The following is a 19,933-nucleotide window of genomic DNA, read 5'->3' on the forward strand; positions in this document are numbered from 1 at the left end:
ACACACACACACACACACACACACACACACACACACACACACACACAAGTGCAACATTCAGGCTTTATTCCTTCCTCCACACATACAGTCCTCTACTTTCAGGACTGACTGGTAAGAGAGTTCTCTAAGTTCCTAACGGTTACCCTGTACATAAGCATACTATCATCCTATAAAGCCCCCTATTGGGAAGCTATGTTATGTATTATAGGCAGGGATAGTAATGCTATTAAGGTTGCCTAATACTTCCTGTTGTAAGACCTGTTTGCAGTTGCTTTTTATTTTGCCAAACTTAAATTGTTCAGGCTGAAGATTTTCTATGCCATGTGTCTGCCTTGGGCTGATTTTATTTATTAATTTATTTATTTGGATGGGGGGGGGAGTTGAGCTAAAATGGCGTAGCCATTTTCAAGAATGAGCTTAGGGAAAAAATGTTTTGCCCATTTATTTTTTTTTAAAGATTCAACTGCTTTGTTCAGAAGCCCTAATGTCCCCATTCTGTGGAGCAAGGATTTGAAACTCTGCAGGGGGAGTGCTCTGGTGTCAAGGATGTGTCTTTTGCTGTCATCATAAAGAAATGGTCAAATTTGGACTAGTTACAGGCCTCAAAAGGTCTCAATTTGCACACGATTAGTTTGTTTGTGAGAGTTTGGCAGCTAAATTCTCCAGAGATTCTGTCTGCACTGAGCATGCTCCATATCCTCACTGCTCCTATGGGCCACCTGGACTACACATGCAGCAACGCCATAGAGCAAATGAGCATGCTCCAGCCCAAGACTTGAAGGGCAGAGGAGTACTTTCCCTGTAATTGCTCCTCCTGGCCACCAGGGAACTAAGAATAGGAAGATTGTCTGAGCTCCCCCTGCTGGCATCCTGGCAGTGTGGAAGGGGAAGGAGGAAACAGCCTCACTTGAATGCTAAGGGGTCAGAAATGGGGGTAGGAGTGGGAAAACTGGTAGAGAGGGAACCTGGAGCCAAGTGATGGGTGGTGGATAGAAGTGGAAGGGGACTGCACCAGATTGGAGGGAGAGGGATGGATACAAGTAGAGTGGGAAGGAGGTAGGAGCTGAAGTGGAGGAATGGAAGGAGCACAGAAAGAGGGAGGAGGTGGATAGAAATAGAGGACATGGGCAGGGAGCAGAATGGGACAGACACAGACTAGGGTAGTGGCTCTCAAACTGTAGGTCGGGACCCCAAAGTGGGTCCTGATCCCTTTTTAAACAGGTCGCCAAGGCTGATGTTAGACTTGCTGGGGACAGGGCTGAAGCCCCCCAAGCTCCACTACCCAGGGCTGAAGCCTGAGTGTGAGCCCCATCATCCAAAGCCAAAGCCCAAGCCCTTGAGCTTCAGCCCTGGGTGGCGGGGCTCAGGATACAGGTCCCCCGCCTGGGGCTGAAGCCCTTGGGCTTCGGCTTTGGCCCCCCTCCTGGTGTCACGTAGCAATTTTTGTTGTCTGAAGGGGGTCGCAGTGCAATGAAGTTTGAGAACCCCTGGTCTAGGGCACAGGGACAGAAGGATCTATTCCACCAGAGCAGACACACACCCTATCTTAATTTGGACATTTACTAACTATTGACTGCTTGACTTTGCCACAATGTTCTTCTAATGTAGTTTTTTGGATGTAACCTATATTAGAGCAGGTCATAAGTTCTCCCTGGTAAACACCAATTCATTGAAATCAACAGGTTTTGTGGGAACATGTCGATTTCATTTAAAGTTCCAGAAAAAGAAAACTGCCTGCTTTCCTGCCCACTCACCCACTAACCTCCCCAACTCCCGTGGAAGCTGCATCCTTGGGGTATAAGGCAGCATGGAAGCAGACTGAAAATTTCTCTTTCGGTTTTCCCAAAAAAAGTCAACTTTTTGACCTTTTGTCCCTATTCAGGATAAAAGTTTTTTCAAAGATTCTATATTTTTCATGGGAGGGAAAAACTATTTTCCAGCTAGCTCTCATCTATAGATTATAAATAGAAAGAGACACACAAAATTATCCAAATTTGCAGTCAGAGTATTGCTGGTATATCATAAATATAAATTAAAATTCTCTTTCTGCTCCTTATAGTTTGTCTCCACTTGCTCAATGCAAGCTAGCACAAGCCAATTTTTGTTTGTTTGTGTTTCTGGATAGAGGTCCAACAATATGGAAAGGTATGAAAATTTCTATTGGAGATGTATAGATTTCTACACATTTCTTTCTAAATGTTCCAAGTACTTATTACTAACAAATGCAGCTAAAGGTGCCTGCAGAATCTTTTTACAACAAAGTGCTGAATATTCAGTTTTGTTCTTATCAGTAATATCCAGCAAGAGTTTTCAACTCCATAAAGAAACATTATACAGCATCTCGGCAATGTCAATTCCAATAAACATTGTAAGCCAAGTTCAAGGCTGGTGCAGGACAGAATTAATCTGAAATCTGTAGCGTTGTGGCACTCACTTTTACAACAGCTAAATTTGGCCCTGGGTCTTTGAAAGCAGAGAGAGAGATAGTGTTTTGCATGTTTCATTTCCCCCTTCCCCAGCAATCATTAATCACTGTGAACTGCCAGACTGGCTATAAAATATAACAAGTGGAGCTCACTTAAGAAGAGGGGAGAGAAAAAACTTTAAAGGAAGGGGATTTCTTTGGTGAAGTATAATTTTAAAAGCAGTCATCCTGAAATGTGGTCAAAATGAGAAAGATGGCTGCTCCAGCTGCATCCTATTTGAGTTACTACACTGTGCTCTTTCTCAACATTCAAGATGAAACCAGGAATCATCATATTTGACATGGTTATACTAAAAGGCCCAGCAGGGCTTCTCCCGAGTCAAACAGAAAAGGGAATAAAGCTGCACTGGGAATTTTAAGCCAGAGCCATGTCCTCAAACTTTTGGTTTTGATAGGAGCTCCAGGGAGATGGGATCTCTAACCAAAATGCACATACTGCTCATCTGACGTTATTGTAAAGGAAAACAAGATATGAGGGCACTATAATAATTCAATATTCAATAATAATGGCACACCCGCAATGTATTCAGATATATAAAGGCATAGCAAATGTAATGTTGTACCTCTGGTATTTTAGTTCACTCACACCCTTTCCATATTTTACTGTCGTTTAAAAAAAAAAAAAAAGAATTTTCTTTTGAAATAATGAAACATTTTATAAGGCAGAAAGATAAAATATTAAATCCTATAGTAATCATTTCCAGAGCAATCATTCATTATGTCAAAGAGGATTATGGTTGCAGCTTGGGGAATAAGCGGCAGGAGCAGATGAACTCTTAAGAAACAAAGATCCTATTTTCCTTGCTAATGTTCAAACCGAATGTAGATATCAAAGCATTAGAAGATGGCTGCAGAAATTAAGATCCTGATCCTGTGAGGTGTTCAGCACCTTCCACCTAGGAGTTTAAACCATGTTCAGCCCCATGGGATAGCTGAACACTTAAGAGGTGCTGAGCGCAATCAACTTCCATTATCACCAAGGAGTCAATAGAAAGTGAAAGGCACTCAGCTCCTTGCAGGATCAAACCCTATATGAAGTGAAGACTGAACTTTTTTTCTAAACAATGGGGCAGAACCTCAACTGGTGCAAATCTGCATATTTCCATGGACTCAAAAATGGTGTTACATCTATTTACTCCAGCTGAGGGATTTGACCTAATATGCTTTTCTTTTCCCCCTTAAAATACACCCTTTAATTCCCTTGGTTTATTCCAGTAGATCCTGAAAATTCAGAATTTGAGATGAGGAAGATGTTTTCACACTCTCCTCTGTCTGCTTTAACATCCAGCCATACACAGAATTACATTGTTTTCATATGTAAGATCATGGATTTCCCCTCATGCAGCAGCTTTGAAATATTCAAGCCACAGATTCTACATATGAATAGCACATTGTCAACTTCCCTAGATTCACAGTGCACTTCAGTGCATAAAAGACTAAAATACACATTAGCACTATAAAATTTAATCTCAATGAGCATAATTTGTATTTCCGTTATGGGACACAGCCTTATAGCTGTATTTGGATGATGGAGTTAGCACTTAGGATCTGTTTTTTGGGGGGGAACTCTGCAAAAAAAAAAAAAAAAAATACAGAAAAACCATTCAGAGCTAGACCTTCCTAGACTGCATTAGCTTTCAGCAATTCTATTTCCCTTCTTTATCTACCTCCCCTGCCCCCTTCATTTCAATGAGTCCAATTAAAATCTTGTGATGCCACACTATCATGTCTTACAGGCACACAAATGGATGGGCCAAATACATCATTCTGTGTCCTGAAGGCACAACTGAGATTAAATAAATAAATGAATAAAATGAGATCTGAAAGCATTTAAAGCTATTTTCCTTTCAAGATGACTATTCATGAAAGTAGCCATCACGAAAGGCCCATTTTCCGATATCAACCCCAGTTGGATGCTGGATAGATTCAGAATTGGACACTGACTGAGGGCTCTATTCGGCACCTCAGATACATGCTATGTATCAAAGTTCCCCATGATAATTTAGGCAAGGGAGTTGCTTAAATACAATGGTTTCCTGTGCATTAAATAGCAACAGAGGAACCTCTCTGGGTTTTGGAGGCTGTTTGCTAAGTACTAGAAAGCATGGGTACCAACCAACCCAAACCTCATTTGAATTACTCACATCTCATTATTAGTATACTTTTGTCATGTTAACACAAAAAAATCATTAAGTGCCTCATAAACTTGTGAAACACCTCTTTGCTATGATGATGGGGTGATGGATGACTTTGCTAGATCCAGGAATCACTGGATGCGGTTCTATGGTCTGTTTTATGGAGGAGGTCAGACTAGATGATCATAATGGTCCCTTCTGACTTCAAAATCTAACTGGGCCAGATCACCTTTCTCTGATCTATATTTGGAAGGGGCCTTCAGATGTGTGGCTCTCCCCCTTTGGTAGAAGCGGCTGAGCCTTCTTTCAGTGCAACATTGCCTCTCCTCCCACCACTCCACCACATGCCTGGACCCTGCAAGATGCCTCTCCATGCATCTAGGATCCATGTGTTGGCAGTGGGAGGAGATTGGGCAGGCCAGAGGGAGGAATGGGTGGATCTGGGACAGACTCACATTGACCTCCATCCACCCCCATTAAAAAAAAAAAAAAAGTTCTTGGAAAAATAGCAGAGCTCTGCCCCTCATTAACCTTTCCATGGAGTTCCCATTTCCCCATGGGAATCCTGAAGCATTACATTGCAAGGTCAGTCCCTGGAAATTTGACTCCAATGGAGCCATGCCACAAGGGGATTCGGTAGAGCTACTGCTTTGGCAAACAGCCTCTGTGCAGATGATCCAAGCCTAGCCAGGATCCTTCAGGTTTGGGCCAGGCCCTCAGATTTTTTCCATGGGGGGCAAACCCTATCTACTTAGTGTGAAAATGTTGTGGGGGGTGACGGTGGATGGGGGGAGAGGATCTCTGTAGGGAGATCCTTGGGGAGAATTCCTTCCAAAAAAGGCCCTTCCTGTGGGTTTTCACAAGCAAAGGAATGATTTGGCCTATTATATATTCCTCACTCATCTAATGACATTACCCACCCCAGGCAAACAGAATTTTGCAAGACTAACAGTAAGACATAGCACTTAAAATGTAAATTGTTATATAAAGTGTTATATAAACATTAACAAATAAATCCCATGAGAACAGGGGTGCACTCTCTCTCCTCCTCCCCTGTATGAGATTACCAGAAACGACTCCTTAATAGCAGTCAAGCCAGATGTACGATGAAAATAGTCTCTCTTGTGACCTTCTTGCATTTTTTACATCCTGACAATATGCAGGAAGTGCACAGTGAATGAAAAACAGGGAAAGGAAAGGAAACTCAATACTTTCAACCTTCAGGAAGGTTCACCTTGGGTTTTTACTTCATCTCAGCTGGTTCACCCGTCCCAAATTAAGTTAACACAGACATGACTACTATTACAAGATAGTCTAGAATGCACACAAGTCCAGGTCCATATGTATTCAGCCACTGCAGAAGAGAAAGGAGAGGGTCCAGAAAGGTATGTCTACACTGCAGCTGGGAGGTGTGATTCCCAGAGTGGACAAACAGACTCGCGCTAACACGCTAAAATATAGTAGTGTGGATGTTGCAGCACTGGCAGTGGCTCAGGCTAACCACCTGAGCTTGGATCCAGTGGATCAGGCAGGCTTGGACTTGGATGGCTAGTCCAAGCTCCCACCAGTGCTGCCACATCCATACTCGCTATTTTTCGCTCATTAGCTTGAGCTGAGCTAGTGTGAGTCTTTCTACTGAAGCTGGGAATCTCACCTCCTAGCTGCAGCATAGAAGTTCCCCAAGTATATTTTTCCTATTACTTGGGATCATTCAAGTTAGCTTTGAATGGTGGGCTCAGCTCAGAATTGCCATTCACCTTGTGTAGTCATGTACACCTATGCAAAATGCCTGTAAAACTACACCAAATCAGAAGGGAAGCAGAGCAACAATGATTTGGAATGTGTAGGAGCTGGATTTTATAATGTACTATGAGAATTAATGTATGATTTGATTTCATCTTGTCAGCCACCCTTTTTGAATAGCAGAAAGGAATGACAGACCAGAACAATCCTTATGAGTGATTATGGTCACCCTTTTCTTTTAGAATAAGTTATAAAGCTACTATGGTTTCCTATATGTATTACAAATTAGGAAGTAAGAGACAGGATTCTCTATTGTATCTATGTTAAGAAGATTAGAGGAATGTTGAGGGCCTGAAGCCCCAATGTGAATTGTTTTAGTTATAAGATTTAGCAAGGCTTAATTTACAATGTATTCTGCTGAATATACAATACTGCTGTCTGTATACCTTTGAAGGTTTCTGTAAGAGATTGTTTGTGTGAATGAGGCATGCATGCATCAAAAAAAGATACGGTGTGAAAGCCATCACAAATGTCCAGATGGTCAAGAAGAAGTGAGAGACTTGGAAAGACCAGGAGATAATCAGAAAACATCCACTGTATCCGATGTTAAACATGTTAGCAGCATTGACGACCTCAGAGGTGAGGCAGGCACCCCCGAAGGCAAGACAACAAATAAGAGATAACGATGGGAAGCCCGACAATAACCATCAAATGATAACACCACTTAAGAACTAATGATGACAGGATGACATTGCAAAATGCATGGACTCAAATGGAAATTTACAACTATAAAGCTGGGGTGTTTTGCCATGGAACTCTGGGTTCAGTCCTGCAAAGCCTCGGAGCATCGGATCGCGACCGACAGAACCCAGCTCCACACTCGTGCTCAATCTAACTGGCCATTAGATTGACTGCAGCTACAACAGACTGGTAACTATGAACATCACTGGCAGGAGTGTGTGTGTGTGTGTGTGTGTGTGTCTAAAAAGCATATGCTAACTGTGGTATTCTCAATAAATGCTGTGTATTTACCTTCCTCTCTAAAGATCCCGTGTGCTTTGTATGAGCATAACAACTGTATCCACCCACCATGAGCATCTGTACACATCTGCCTGCCTTATTTCTTCCAACCTCACCTCCGTCCTCACTTTAGTGGCTAAACAGTTGTATCCTGCTCCTCCTCACGCTTCTTCTTGCATTTGCAGTGCTTGCCGAGCCACCTGACAGCAGCTTCATCAGCAGAAGGAAGGGCTCTAAGGCCACCATGAAGTCTGGCTAGGTGACACCCATCGACAACATGCCCCATTGACTGAGGGAGGCCACGTTGAACAAGTGGATCATCGAGCAGACCCCAGGTGCAGAGTTGGCTGCACATATTCTTGGTCAGTTTGGAACCTGTTCAGAAGAGTCCAAAGGTGACGTGGCAGGTCAAATGCCAATGGTCAAACAGTCGGATCAGTGACAAGGAGCCCATGAAGGAAATTTCTCTGTCTGCAGTGATTGGGCTAAGCCCTTAGCAGTTGCAAAGCTCTGTTTCTAAGTGTTTAAGTACATGCATTTGCCAGCTTCACTTTTGATTTCTTAAAATACTTGCAGACGTTGAAATTCACCTTCCACAACCATTTACATTACCACTCAGCCATTCGACTATTCCAGAAACGTTAACACAAAGAGGGATGCAAACAAGAGCAAGGGGAATTCATTTTAAAATGTGAGTGAATATTGGATGGAAAAAAATATTTTGCACTATTTGCCTGTCTCTAAATTTCCAAGTCTATGTATGCCTGGGCAGGATTTTCTCCTAAAGGCTTATGTGGTGTAATAAGACCTTGCAGTGCTCTACACTGGGGGCTGATTTTGTCCACAGTCCTTATGAGTTGAAATAAGAAAACTACATTTAAATACAAAAAGTGTACAGTTTTATCTCAAATACATAAAACATAATACAAATCACTGTTTAATTAGTGCTTTATGTCAGCCATTGACATGAATGGCAGGTATAAATGACCTTTGAATAGCAGTCTCATAAGTCTATCACTTCTCGGCAATCTTTACATTTTATGCTGAAAATTCCATTTGTCTTGATTAAATATTTATCAGTGGTTGTCAGGGAGACACATATGAAGGGCTGTGTTAGGTGTTATTTCTCAAATGAAAAAACTTATTTGGCTTCACATTGTAAATTATGGACCAGATCCCCAGCTCATGTAAATCAGCATAGCTCCACTGAAGTAAATGGATCTCTGTTCGTTAAACAAAGACAATCCAGCCCAGATTCTCAATTTGCCAAAGGAGGGATGTGTTGAGATTCCCCACACAACTCCTCAGCAGCAACATGACTAATATTCACATTGGGAACTATACCACATGTGCTGATGTGTTGTTACACAGTGGAAGTTATAAAGGGAAAGTTGATATTATATTGACATTAACATAACATGGTACAATATTCATTTATTACCAGAGGCCAACATTTTAGAAAGTGATTAGTGATTTTGGATGCCTCAATTTCTGAAGCACCTTAAAGGGGGATTTTTAGGGGGCAGATGCTCAGCTTAAAAAGCTCAGGCCCCTTAAAAAGTGTCTCAAGCTGGGTGCCCAAAATCACTAGTCACTTTTGGAAGTCTTGTCCAGAATATAATACTGATTGAGTTAAAAAAAAATCTATTTCACCATGACATTCCTATCTGACAGCTGGTAAATAATACAACGTAAAGTGACGCTTTAGTGAGAGATTTCCTTTTGAGTGGCATCGGTATATACCATAACATATTGTGTCCTGTGTATATATCTGAAATCAAACAATTGTATTTTATCATTCTATTTTTGCATCATTTTGAAATATAGATTTTAATGGTCTCCTTTGTTTCAGTTCTCTCTCTTTTCCCCCCTCTACTTCTTTCTGTGTATTTTATTGTAGCTTTTCCCAGGCTCTTTCACCTCTAATTGTTAGTACTCTAAAAATGTCACTTTAATTTTTCCTCTAACACCATTCTTTTTTCAGATACCCTTTTACTTCAGAACCCATTTCTTTTCCATTTCTTCCTCCCTCTTCAATTTAACAAAATTGTCACCATTTCTCTCCCCTCTTCCCTCCCCCCACTTTATCCTCCCATCTCTAAACTCTTCTCTTATCTTTTCCCTCCCAATCCCTCTGTTCCAGAATTATTCCCCTTAATCCTCTGGTCCTGCCCTTACACACACACACATACACCCGGACACACACCTCTATCTTTCCTCAGTTCTCTGTTGCTCCCACATGTTCCCTTGCACTTTGTTGTACTTCTGTTCCCTTCATCTACTTTCCTGATCACCCTCCCCATCAAATCCCCCCTCCACCTAGCTCTCAAGAGTTTGGAGAACAAGGGTTGGGTGAGACTGGTTAGCTAGCATTGCCAGCAGTGTACCCAGTGCCAAAGGAGTAGAGAGCAGCACAATGGTCCACAGACCCATGCAAGGATGGCCGTGCTGAAGGAAATGCTGGCTACAGCTGTTCAACAGAGGCAACAAGTGCTGCTCTTCCATGCAGGCATCCAGAGGAATGATGCCTCTCTCAGGCACTGCTGTAGGAGCAGGATTTTATAATTGTACTATAAAAATTAATGTATAAATTTTATTTTATTTTGCCAGCCATTTTTTAAAAATAGCACATAAATAAATAAATAAAAATAACCCCCTAAAACTATGGGATTCTGTTTCCCATATGCATTACAAATTGGGCCCTTTTAGTTCTTTGTTTAGGTTTAGTTAGTAAGAAACAGAATCCTGTATTGTGTCTATGTTAAGTAAATTAAAAAAAACGGTAAAGGCCTGGGCCTCAATGTAAATTGTTTTGGTTATAAAACTTAGCAAGGTTTAATTTACAATGTCTTTTTGCTCAATATAAAATACTGCTGTTTGTATTCACAAAGGTCTCTGTAAAAAGCTGTTTTTGTAAATAAAAAAATGCATGCATCAGAAAAAAATAAGGTGTAAAGGCCATCGTTAACCAAATAGTCAAAAAAAAAAAAATTATCAAAACTTATTAATGCCAAAAAAAAATCAACGCACATCCATAATTTAAAAAGGGCAAATTAATAACCCTAAAGTGGAGGCTGGCACCCCTAAAAACAATTAATTAAATCAAATCCAGGACAGAATAACCCTCTCACAGCTGTTTTTAAATGTTTACAACAAAAAATAACACCAATTAAGAAGTAACCAGCCATAAAACTTCAACAACAAAACAAAACAACAACAAACAAACAAACAACCCACACTATAAAACCAAAATGCTTTGCCATAAAACTTTGGGTTCGTCTTCCCAAAAGCATCAAATCGCGACAAACAGAGCCCGGTTCCCCTCTGCGATCAATCTGGCTGGCCACTAAATTAATCCAAACTAGTAACTATAAACATCAACTGATGAAACTGTGTGTGTGTGTGTGTGTGTGTGTGTGTGTGTGTGTGTGTGTGTGAGAGAGAGAGAGAGAGAGAGAGAGAGAGAGAGAGAGAGAGAGAGACTAAAAAGCATAGGCTAACTGCTGTATTCTCAATAAATGCGGCGTATTGCCTTCTCCCCTGTAAAAAAATCTTGTGTGCTTTGTTTAAGCATAACGCTGCTGCTCAGTGCACCACCTTTCTCCCCTCCCAACAACCCCATCCATGCTTAAACCCTAAATGAGATAGAACAGATAAAAAAAGGACGAAAAACAAAGGGTGTGAGAGGTGGCCGAGAGGTGGCCAGGGAGGACAAGATACAGTACAGACACCATGTGATATGCCTTTTGTTAGGCATCTTGTTAGTGTTTAGTTGCTGCTTTGTTTTTATTTTAATTAACACAGAATTGGGAAAGAGGACAGGGTTGGAGGTCGGTGATGAAAAATTTGGATGAGCATCACAATCACAAAGAGGTACAAATAGAATAGAGACAATGTGATATGGCAATAAAATGAGGCCATTTGTTTTATTTCTCAAGAAGCTGTATAAAAACTAAGGGGGGAAATTACATTTGGAAGATCATTTGCTATATAACTGTACAGCTTTTGTGGCCTTTGCTGAGTGTGTGTTAACCACAAAAGTGAATCTAAATATTCATAAAAAACTTACATTGATCTCGACTACTGTGATACTCTTGAAGTCAGTGGTAGGCAGTGTATAATACAACTATCTAAACATCTTAAACACATTGTTTTCATATTTATAAGAATGTCTGCAATGCCCCTCCATTACAAATAGACCAATTCAGGATCAACACTGCTTAATTCTAGGTTTAAATCAGGGTTGTCCTGCATCACTAGTGAGCAGGATGCTAATGAACCTGGGCTTGATTTAGCCTGGAAGTGCTATTACAAGTGTATCCTGTGATCGGGTGCACAGATCCCATCCCTGGATTGACAGGGAAATTATTATTATTATTATTCTGCTCAGAAAGAGCCACAGGTCCCTGCAGTCTGCACCCAGACACTCATGTGGAACATGTGACTGGTCGTACATGCAAGGTTGGAAATAAAAAGCAGACCCTGTTGCTTAATCAAGGAAAAGTGGGGGACTGGGGAAGTCTGATGTGCGCCTCACGACAGCACCATGCAAAAGGATCACTGCCTGGAATGGCAGGGTTCCCTACTGAAAGGGAGCTAGACATGAGCCAGGGAAAACAGATTAGCAGTGGCCATGTCAGGGCCGCCGAGAGCGGGTTCGGGCCCGGGTGAAAAAAAAATTTCAGGCCCCCCCCATCATGAGACTATATTGTCAAAGCGCAGAAGCGAATGTTCGTATAGAGTCGGAAATACTCGGAAAACAAATCGACAAATAATGATACTACCGAGAAAAAGAAAAACATATGCAACATAGTCGGGCCCCGGGCCCCCTTCCGGACCGCTGGGCCCCTGTAATTTGTATCGGCTTCCCCCCCTTCATCGGCCCTGGCCATGATACAGGGGAGTCGTGAGCGGAGGGTGAAGGGTTGAGCAGACTATAGTGTTTATTAATATACCTGATGTAATTCTAGTTTTGAAACACCAGTTGTGTGGTGTGAGTATCTCTGCGGGCACAGAAGGGGAGGAAAGTGAGGTGTGAAGCACCAAGGGCACAGGTGGGGTAAACTAATCCCAAGACAAGCAGGCAGAAGGCTAGCGGAGGCCTGAAGAAGTGACTTTTCTGGATGAAGCTAGCTAAGCTGCTGCTGACTGAGCTGTAGTTTCTTTAGCCAGTTTGAAGAGAGTTGGCTCTTGTGTATGAACATTTGAGCAGCCCTCATATTACAGAATTTTTTCAGCATAAACTCATGGGCTGGGCAGCTTGCAGAAGACTGAGCTTGCACCCATGGCAAAGGAGTGAGAAGAATCCTCTACTTCATTGGTTTGAGACAAAATGGGGTAGGAGAGGGACCAGAGTTTCAAAAATACCTTCCTTATAGCTTGTCTTGGCCATGAACCAGGGAGAATATTAATTTGCAATGCTAGCCAAAGCAGAATCAAGAACCTACTGCACTTGCTTCTGACTTTTCTCATGGGCTGCACTGGAGTATGAGACGGCAACGCCTTGACAGGGCTGTGCTGAGCTCAGCAGTTGGGAAGAGAGACCTAGGAAGTTTCTCTACTAGAAAGTAATATTCCACAGCGAAGCTTTCTGGGCTGCTTCAAAGGCAGGCAAAGGGTCACTCCCTGGCCTTCCAACACCAGTGACTAAAAATACAGTCTCGCTGCAATGGGAATGTGGTGGCAGGATATGGAGCCTCAGGCAGGGCTCTGCAGAGACTTGATCTGTTGTAGCACCGAGAAGGGATTCAGGGGCAGGAGAGAGGAGGGCAAGGCTGATAAACGTGCCACTCTGCAGATCCCCACTGATGAAAGCAGGGGCTAGTGCTGCAGCCACAGATCCTTTCTTCAGAATGAAGTACAGTAACAGCTTTGCTGCTACTCTGAGGCTTAGGGGAGAAGATTCTTTCCTCCTCTTCCACGGACTTTCCTTGGTTACAGCCCATTTGCAAGAGCTGTGCCCAGGAACCCGGCTTTGGCCCCAAAATCATGTCAACAGTTCAATTGGCTATATTGTCTCTATTTTTAGAAAACCTATACTTGGAGGGAGGGGGGTTTCCTTTGCAACAAATCAACATGCAGAACAGCCAAATCTCATCCACTCGTTACATGAAATACAGTACCACTAACAAAACAGCAGTGGGTTTAAAACAGCAGCAATAACTCTTTATACTTCTGCAATGCCTTTCCTCCAGGAATCTCAGAATACTTTACCAACATTAATTAGGAAAGCCAGCACCCACACACCCCTCAAGGCAGGTTATTACGATTTTACCCATTTATATTACAGACATGTTTACAACAAACCGGGGACTGTATGTCTGGCATGTATAAAATACACTTTCAATTTATCTGCCTTCAAATAGTTCATACAAACTGATTCAGATATGGGCCATATTAATACCTATGCCTGGAGTATAGTACAGTTTGGGAGATTGTAATCAGTATTTCCACTACCATTTGATCTCAGTAAAGCATGACTTCTGAAATCAAATCTTCATTTCATTCCTGAGGTATAAAATGATTCTCATAAACTGATAAGTGACTCAGCCTAAAACGATCATCATACCTATAAGGAACCATTCCAACAGAGATCTGAGATTTACAGGATTATAACTATGTCATCTGCAGTGACGACCAGCAGTAATCTCCATTGAATCACAGCAGTTACTAGTAATGAACACTACTGTTGGAGGAAATAGGTATGAATTTTCCATTCTAAGCCCCTTTTTCAATTGTTCATAACCTTCTCAAACAAATTCTTTGCCTGCTGAAATTTTGGACCTACCAGCCTTGATAGCGCAATACCCAATGTCCTTTGCATCACCTGTTGCAGATTCATTCTTCTCTTGGGATCGTATTTGTTTGTGTAACTTAAATGTCTTTATGGAATGCAGGGACCCTCACTAGACTACTTTAATTTGCTGAGTGATTCCCCAGTCTTTCAAATCCGGAGAAAGGAGAACACATGTAATGCGGTCTTATCAGCAAGCTTCTTTTTATTTCTTTAAAAAGTATTTTTCACCACTTTTCTGTAACTGTCAAATATTCAGACACTTAGCAAATTAATGAAAGGAGAGCACTGACAGTGCATAATTTTATTGCCAGAGAGATTAGTCAACCCCACTTTTTAAAAAATTGTTCCAAAAATAATGGAGAATACATAGGTGAGGATAAAATAGAATCTAAAAAATCTTTGTCTTCAAGCATAGCAAGTTAATTGTAATATGAGAACAGAGACGGTAACCAGTGATTTTTTTAGATCCTCCCACATGAACTGAATTATTTCCATGCTCCACAGATGTTCATTTTATATTCTACTTATACTATAGGGAAATTAAAGTATAGGATGGTTTGCTATATACTTTGCTCAATATGTCAAGACAGTTTAACTGTTTCTCTCTGAGCTCTGCTACTTCATTCTAAAACACGGTAGAACAGCTTTGATGAGTTAGCATTCTGAGAGTTGCACCACCAGCACAAGTACTTCAGGGGCTTCCTTTAACTTTTGTCTGGCTGAGGAATGTTCCTTTAAGAAATGCTGGGGGTATGTGGAGGTCTTCCAGGGGGTACATCAACTCATCTAGATATTTGCCTAGTTTTACAACAGGCTACATAAAAAGCACTTGGGAATTCCGTACAAACTAAAATTTCATCCAGACAATGACTTGTTTATACTGCTCTGTATACTATACACTGAAATGTAAGTACAAATATTGATATTCCAATTGATTTATTTTATAACAATATGGTAAAAATGAGAAAGTGAGCTGTTTGTCAGTAATAGTGACTGTGGCACTTTTGTATTTTTATGTCTGATTTTGTAAGCAACTAGATTTTAAGTGAGGTGAATCTTGGGGGTACACAAGACAAATCAGACTCCTGAAAGGGGTACAGCAGTCTGGAAAGCTTGAGCGCCACTGTTTTAAAGGTTCTGCTCTCCCCACACCTACCAGTCTTTACATTGCATTACTGCCATCATCTTACCATATGTGTAGCACTCTTACTATGGCCATCACCGTATTATATGTGTAGCACTGGTATTCAAATAAACTGTCTCACGTTAAACATAGTTCAAGCCCCTGGAATTAACAAACAGTTATGTATTTGGTGTTTTCACTTGCTGTTTTCTTCTAATTTTGGAAATAAATATCATTGGATCATCTTGCACTACTCAGGCTCTATTCTGTATGCATGGCATGTGCATTTCCCATTTTCATAGAATTTCAACAACAAAACCATTGTTGCTAAGCATCTGTCTCGCTGAATTGTGCAGAGTCAGCAGTCTTTTTCGCAGGACTTGCTTTTGCCTTTGAAAAGTCTCCCCGTTCTGCAAGAGCTGCATACACGCGGAGCCCAACCCTCACAGGTGCAGAGAGGCCTCCAGGCCTGTGTATGCCATTGTGGGCGTTGAGGCTTTCCGGAACCTTTGTGAAGATGCGCGGCACCTCAGCAAATTGAGCTTTAAGAGAAAAATACAAAAGAAAAGAGCTGGCCCAAATGAGGAAATCCCTATTCCAATATATTTTGAACTAACTGTGTCTTTAGTTAAACTCTTCCACTTTGTTATGCAGACGTTTCTTGATAAGCAGCTTAGTCCCAAGCTATGGTATTGACTTTGTATCTCCCAGATTGCAATGCACAGCTCACTTGGTCAGAGATCATCCAGGTGGGTGAAAGGAGTGACGTGCCCAACTCCCATCACCAAGTCAACCCCAACAAAACACTTTGGTCATGGGGGAGAGGGAAACAAAACAAAAAATTAATAAAAACTAACGAGGTGTAAGGAGATCTCTCCTTCATTCAGGAGACGTTCGTACACCCAAGACATAAGAGTAAAGTTATACATGAGTTAGTGTTTGCAGAAGTGGGGTTTTGCCAAATAATTTCCTTTATCAAAAAACCAACCAACCGACCGGCTACATAATGGTTTTGTATAGCAATGATAGCACTGGAGGAAAGTCACATGACTTTCAAAAGATTATGGGAGACAGTAAATAAGGAATAGTTAGACTCATAGACTTTAAGGTCAGAAGGGACCATTATGATCATCTAGTCTGACCTCCCGCATGATGCAGGCCACGAAAGCTGACCCACCCACTCCTGGAATAATTCTCTCCCTTGACTCAGCTGTTGAAGTCCCCAAATCATGATTTAAAGACTTCAAGTCGCAGAGAATCCTCCAGCAAGCGACCCCTGCCCCATGCTGCGGAGGAAGGCAAAAAACCTCCAGGGCCTCTGCCAATCTACCCTGGAGGAAAATTCCTTCCCGACCCCAAATATGGAGATCAGCTGAACCCCGAGCATGCGGGCAAGATTCTCCAGCCAGACCCTCCGGAAAAAGTTCTCTGTAGTAACTTTTAATATCCCATCATTGACCATTGTTACTAATTACCAGCGATGGCACATTATTGACCTATTGACTAAAATCACGTTATCCCATCAAACCATCCCCTCCATAAACTTATCAAGCTTAATCTTAAAGCCAGAGAGGTCTTTCGCCCCCACTGTTTCCCTCGGAAGGCTGTTCCAGAACTTCACCCCTCTGATGGTTAGAAACCTTCGTCTAATTTCAAGCCTAAACTTCCCAACGGCCAGTTTATATCCATTTGTTCTCGTGTCCACATTAGTACTGAGCTGAAATAATTCCTCTCTCTCCCTGGTATTTATCCCTCTGATATATTTAAAGAGAGCAATCATATCCCCCCTCAGCCTTCTTTTGGTTAAGATAAACAAACCGAGCTCCTCGAGTCTCCTTTCATACGACAGGTTTTCCATTCCTCGGATCATCCTAGTGGCCCTTCTCTGTACCCGTTCCAGTTTGAGTTCATCCTTTTTAAACATGGGAGACCAGAACTGCACACAGTACTCCAAATGAGGTCTCACCAGTGCCTTGTATAACGGAACCAGCACCTCCTTATCCCTACTAGAAATACCTCGCCTAATGCATCCCAAGACCGCATTAGCTTTTTTCACGGCCACGTCACATTGCCGACTCACAGTCATCCTGCGATCAACCAGGACTCCGAGGTCCTTCTCCTCTTCCGTTACTTCCAACTGATGCGTCCCCAGCTTATAACTAAAATTCTTGTTAGTCATCCCTAAATGCATAACCTTACACTTCTCACTATTAAATTTCATCCTATTACTATTACTCCAGTTTACAAGGTCATCCAAATCTCCCTGCAGGATATCCCGATCCTTCTCCGAATTGGCAATATCTCCCAACTTTGTGTCATCCGCAAACTTTATCAGCCCACTCCTACATTTGGTTCCGAGGTCAGTAATAAATAGATTAAATAAAATCGGACCCAAAACCGAACCTTGAGGAACTCCACTGGTGACCTCCCTCCAACCTGACAGTTCACCTTTCAGTACGACCCTCTGCAGTCTCCCCTTTAACCAGTTCTTTAACCACCTCTGGATTTTCATATCGATCCCCATCTTTTCCAATTTAACCAATAATTCCTCATGCGGTACCGTATCAAACGCTTTACTGAAATCGAGGTATATTAGATCCACCGCATTTCCTTTATCTAAAAAATCTGTTACTTTCTCAAAGAAGGAGATCAGGTTGGTTTGGCATGATCTACCTTTCGCAAAACCATGTTGTAATTTGTCCCAATTGCCATTGACCTCAAGGTCCTTAACTACTTTCTCCTTCAAAATTTTTTCCAAGACCTTGCATATTACTGTTTCAAGTAACGTCTGTTTGCTCACCACAGACAAAAGCATAACAGACTTCCCCTTCCCTCCTTTAAACAAGAGGATTAAATATTCTGACAGATTTAATATTAGCAAGTCAATGACCAAAGTAATGATACTGAACCCAAACAGCATTTTTCCAACCAACTGTGAAAGTGAGTAGTTATTACCATGGGCAGCAGGGATAAGAGGCCAGGGGAGGCTAAGCGTCCCCAAACAGCCGGCCCACTGCCTTTGGAGTGCGCCACCGCTGAAAGGGCACCCGGGCCAGGGCCCCGCCCACTCTCCACCCCAAGGTCCCTTTCCCTCTTGTCCTGTTCCCCCCAAGGCCCACCCTCACTCCGCCCTTCCCGTCTCCACTCCGACCACATGGGAACCTCAGGGGAGGGGGCGAAGAGGTGCGAGCAGTGGGCAAGCGGGGCCTCGAGGGAAGGGGTATGAGAGGCGGGGTGAGGAGGGCTCGTGATCGGGCAATGGTCCAGGCGCGCCCAGCCTCCCCAATGGAGGAGTCACACGCCACCCATGGTCATAACATGGAAATAGCTGAGCACCACTTATCCAAGCCAGGGAATCTCACTCCACAGAAATAGCCCCTTTGTTCTAACACACACTTCAAAATAGCACAATTTCCATCCTAAAGACAGGAAATAACGGGAAAAAGTGTTTGAGGCACAAAATGGCTTGTACTGGCCACATCAAGTTCAACATACAAGGCAGGACTGATGATAAAATATGACCCACCACAATTGCCCACAGTGCCTATTAAAATGCATACCAAAGTAACTACGTGCTTGTTAGGATATTCACCGACTCCCCCATTGCTTTTTTTCCCCCCGCAGTGGAGGAAAAAAAGAGGAAGAAAAATCAGTTTAAAAAAAAAAGTGTTTCTTTTCTTTTGTTTTTCTCCTCACTTTTGTTTTAAACTGGTTTTTCTTCCTCTTCTCTCGCACTGGGGGAAAAAAGGGAGGGGGTGTACAACAGTGAGAGAGAGAGGAAAAACAAGACAAAACTGTAAATACTATTATTCTAAGTCAGGGGTAGGCAACCTGCGGCACGCAAGCTGATTTTCAGTAGCACTCTCACTGCCCCGGTCCTGGCCACCGGTCCGGGGGGCTCTGCATTTTAATTTAATTTTAACTGAAACTTCTTAAACATTTTAAAAACCTTATTTACTTTACGTACAACAATAGTTTAGTTCTATATTATAGACTTATAGAAAGAGACCTTCTAAAAATGTTAAAATGTATGACTGGCACGCAAAACCTTAAATTAGGGTGAATAAATGAAGACTCGGCACACCACTTCTGAAAGGACCCCTGTTCTAAGCGAAGACTTCAATGCCATTTCAAACATTTCCATGCCTTCTGATTTTTTTGCCAAAATATGAACAAAAAATAGCACCAAATTTTGAATGAAATGAAAACTTCAAAAAAATAAAAAATGAAAAGTTGTACATCTCTCCCCCCAAATTTCAACCAACTTTCTACTCTTTAAGGCAACCACTGTACTAAAGAATCACCCACTCACCAGGATATTCTTTGTCACTTAGTTTTGTAACTCACGAAAGTCATTGGACTGACATTATGCAAAGTCATTGAATTTATCTGCAGTCGTACAAAGGAGGTTACCTTAGTTATCCAACTTGTCACTGAATGCAAGAGCCCTCCTGAGTTAGGAGACAAATGCATGTCATCTGCAAAAATGAGGATGTCAATCTACATAGCAGCTTCAACAGCAAGCGTGACAAAGAGGTGCTGCAAGTACATACATACTCAACGCAGATTCTGAGTCCAGAGAAGATTTTATCTTTAGTCTAGGGTTACCATATTTGGAGCCTCCTAAAGGA

General features: G+C 42.0%; 1 protein-coding gene across 2 annotated transcripts in view; it reads right to left on the reverse strand.

The window, feature by feature from the left end:
* The window catches only part of CHST11 (carbohydrate sulfotransferase 11), a 239,733-nt gene that overhangs the window by 143,407 nt on the left and 76,393 nt on the right, over positions 1 to 19,933 (reverse strand). The gene's annotated exons all lie outside the window — the stretch shown is intronic.

Source organism: Terrapene carolina, unplaced genomic scaffold, assembly GCF_002925995.2.
Source record: "Terrapene carolina triunguis isolate 2854851 unplaced genomic scaffold, T_m_triunguis-2.0 Scaffold247, whole genome shotgun sequence".
In the NCBI taxonomy this organism is placed as follows: Eukaryota; Metazoa; Chordata; order Testudines; family Emydidae; genus Terrapene; species Terrapene triunguis.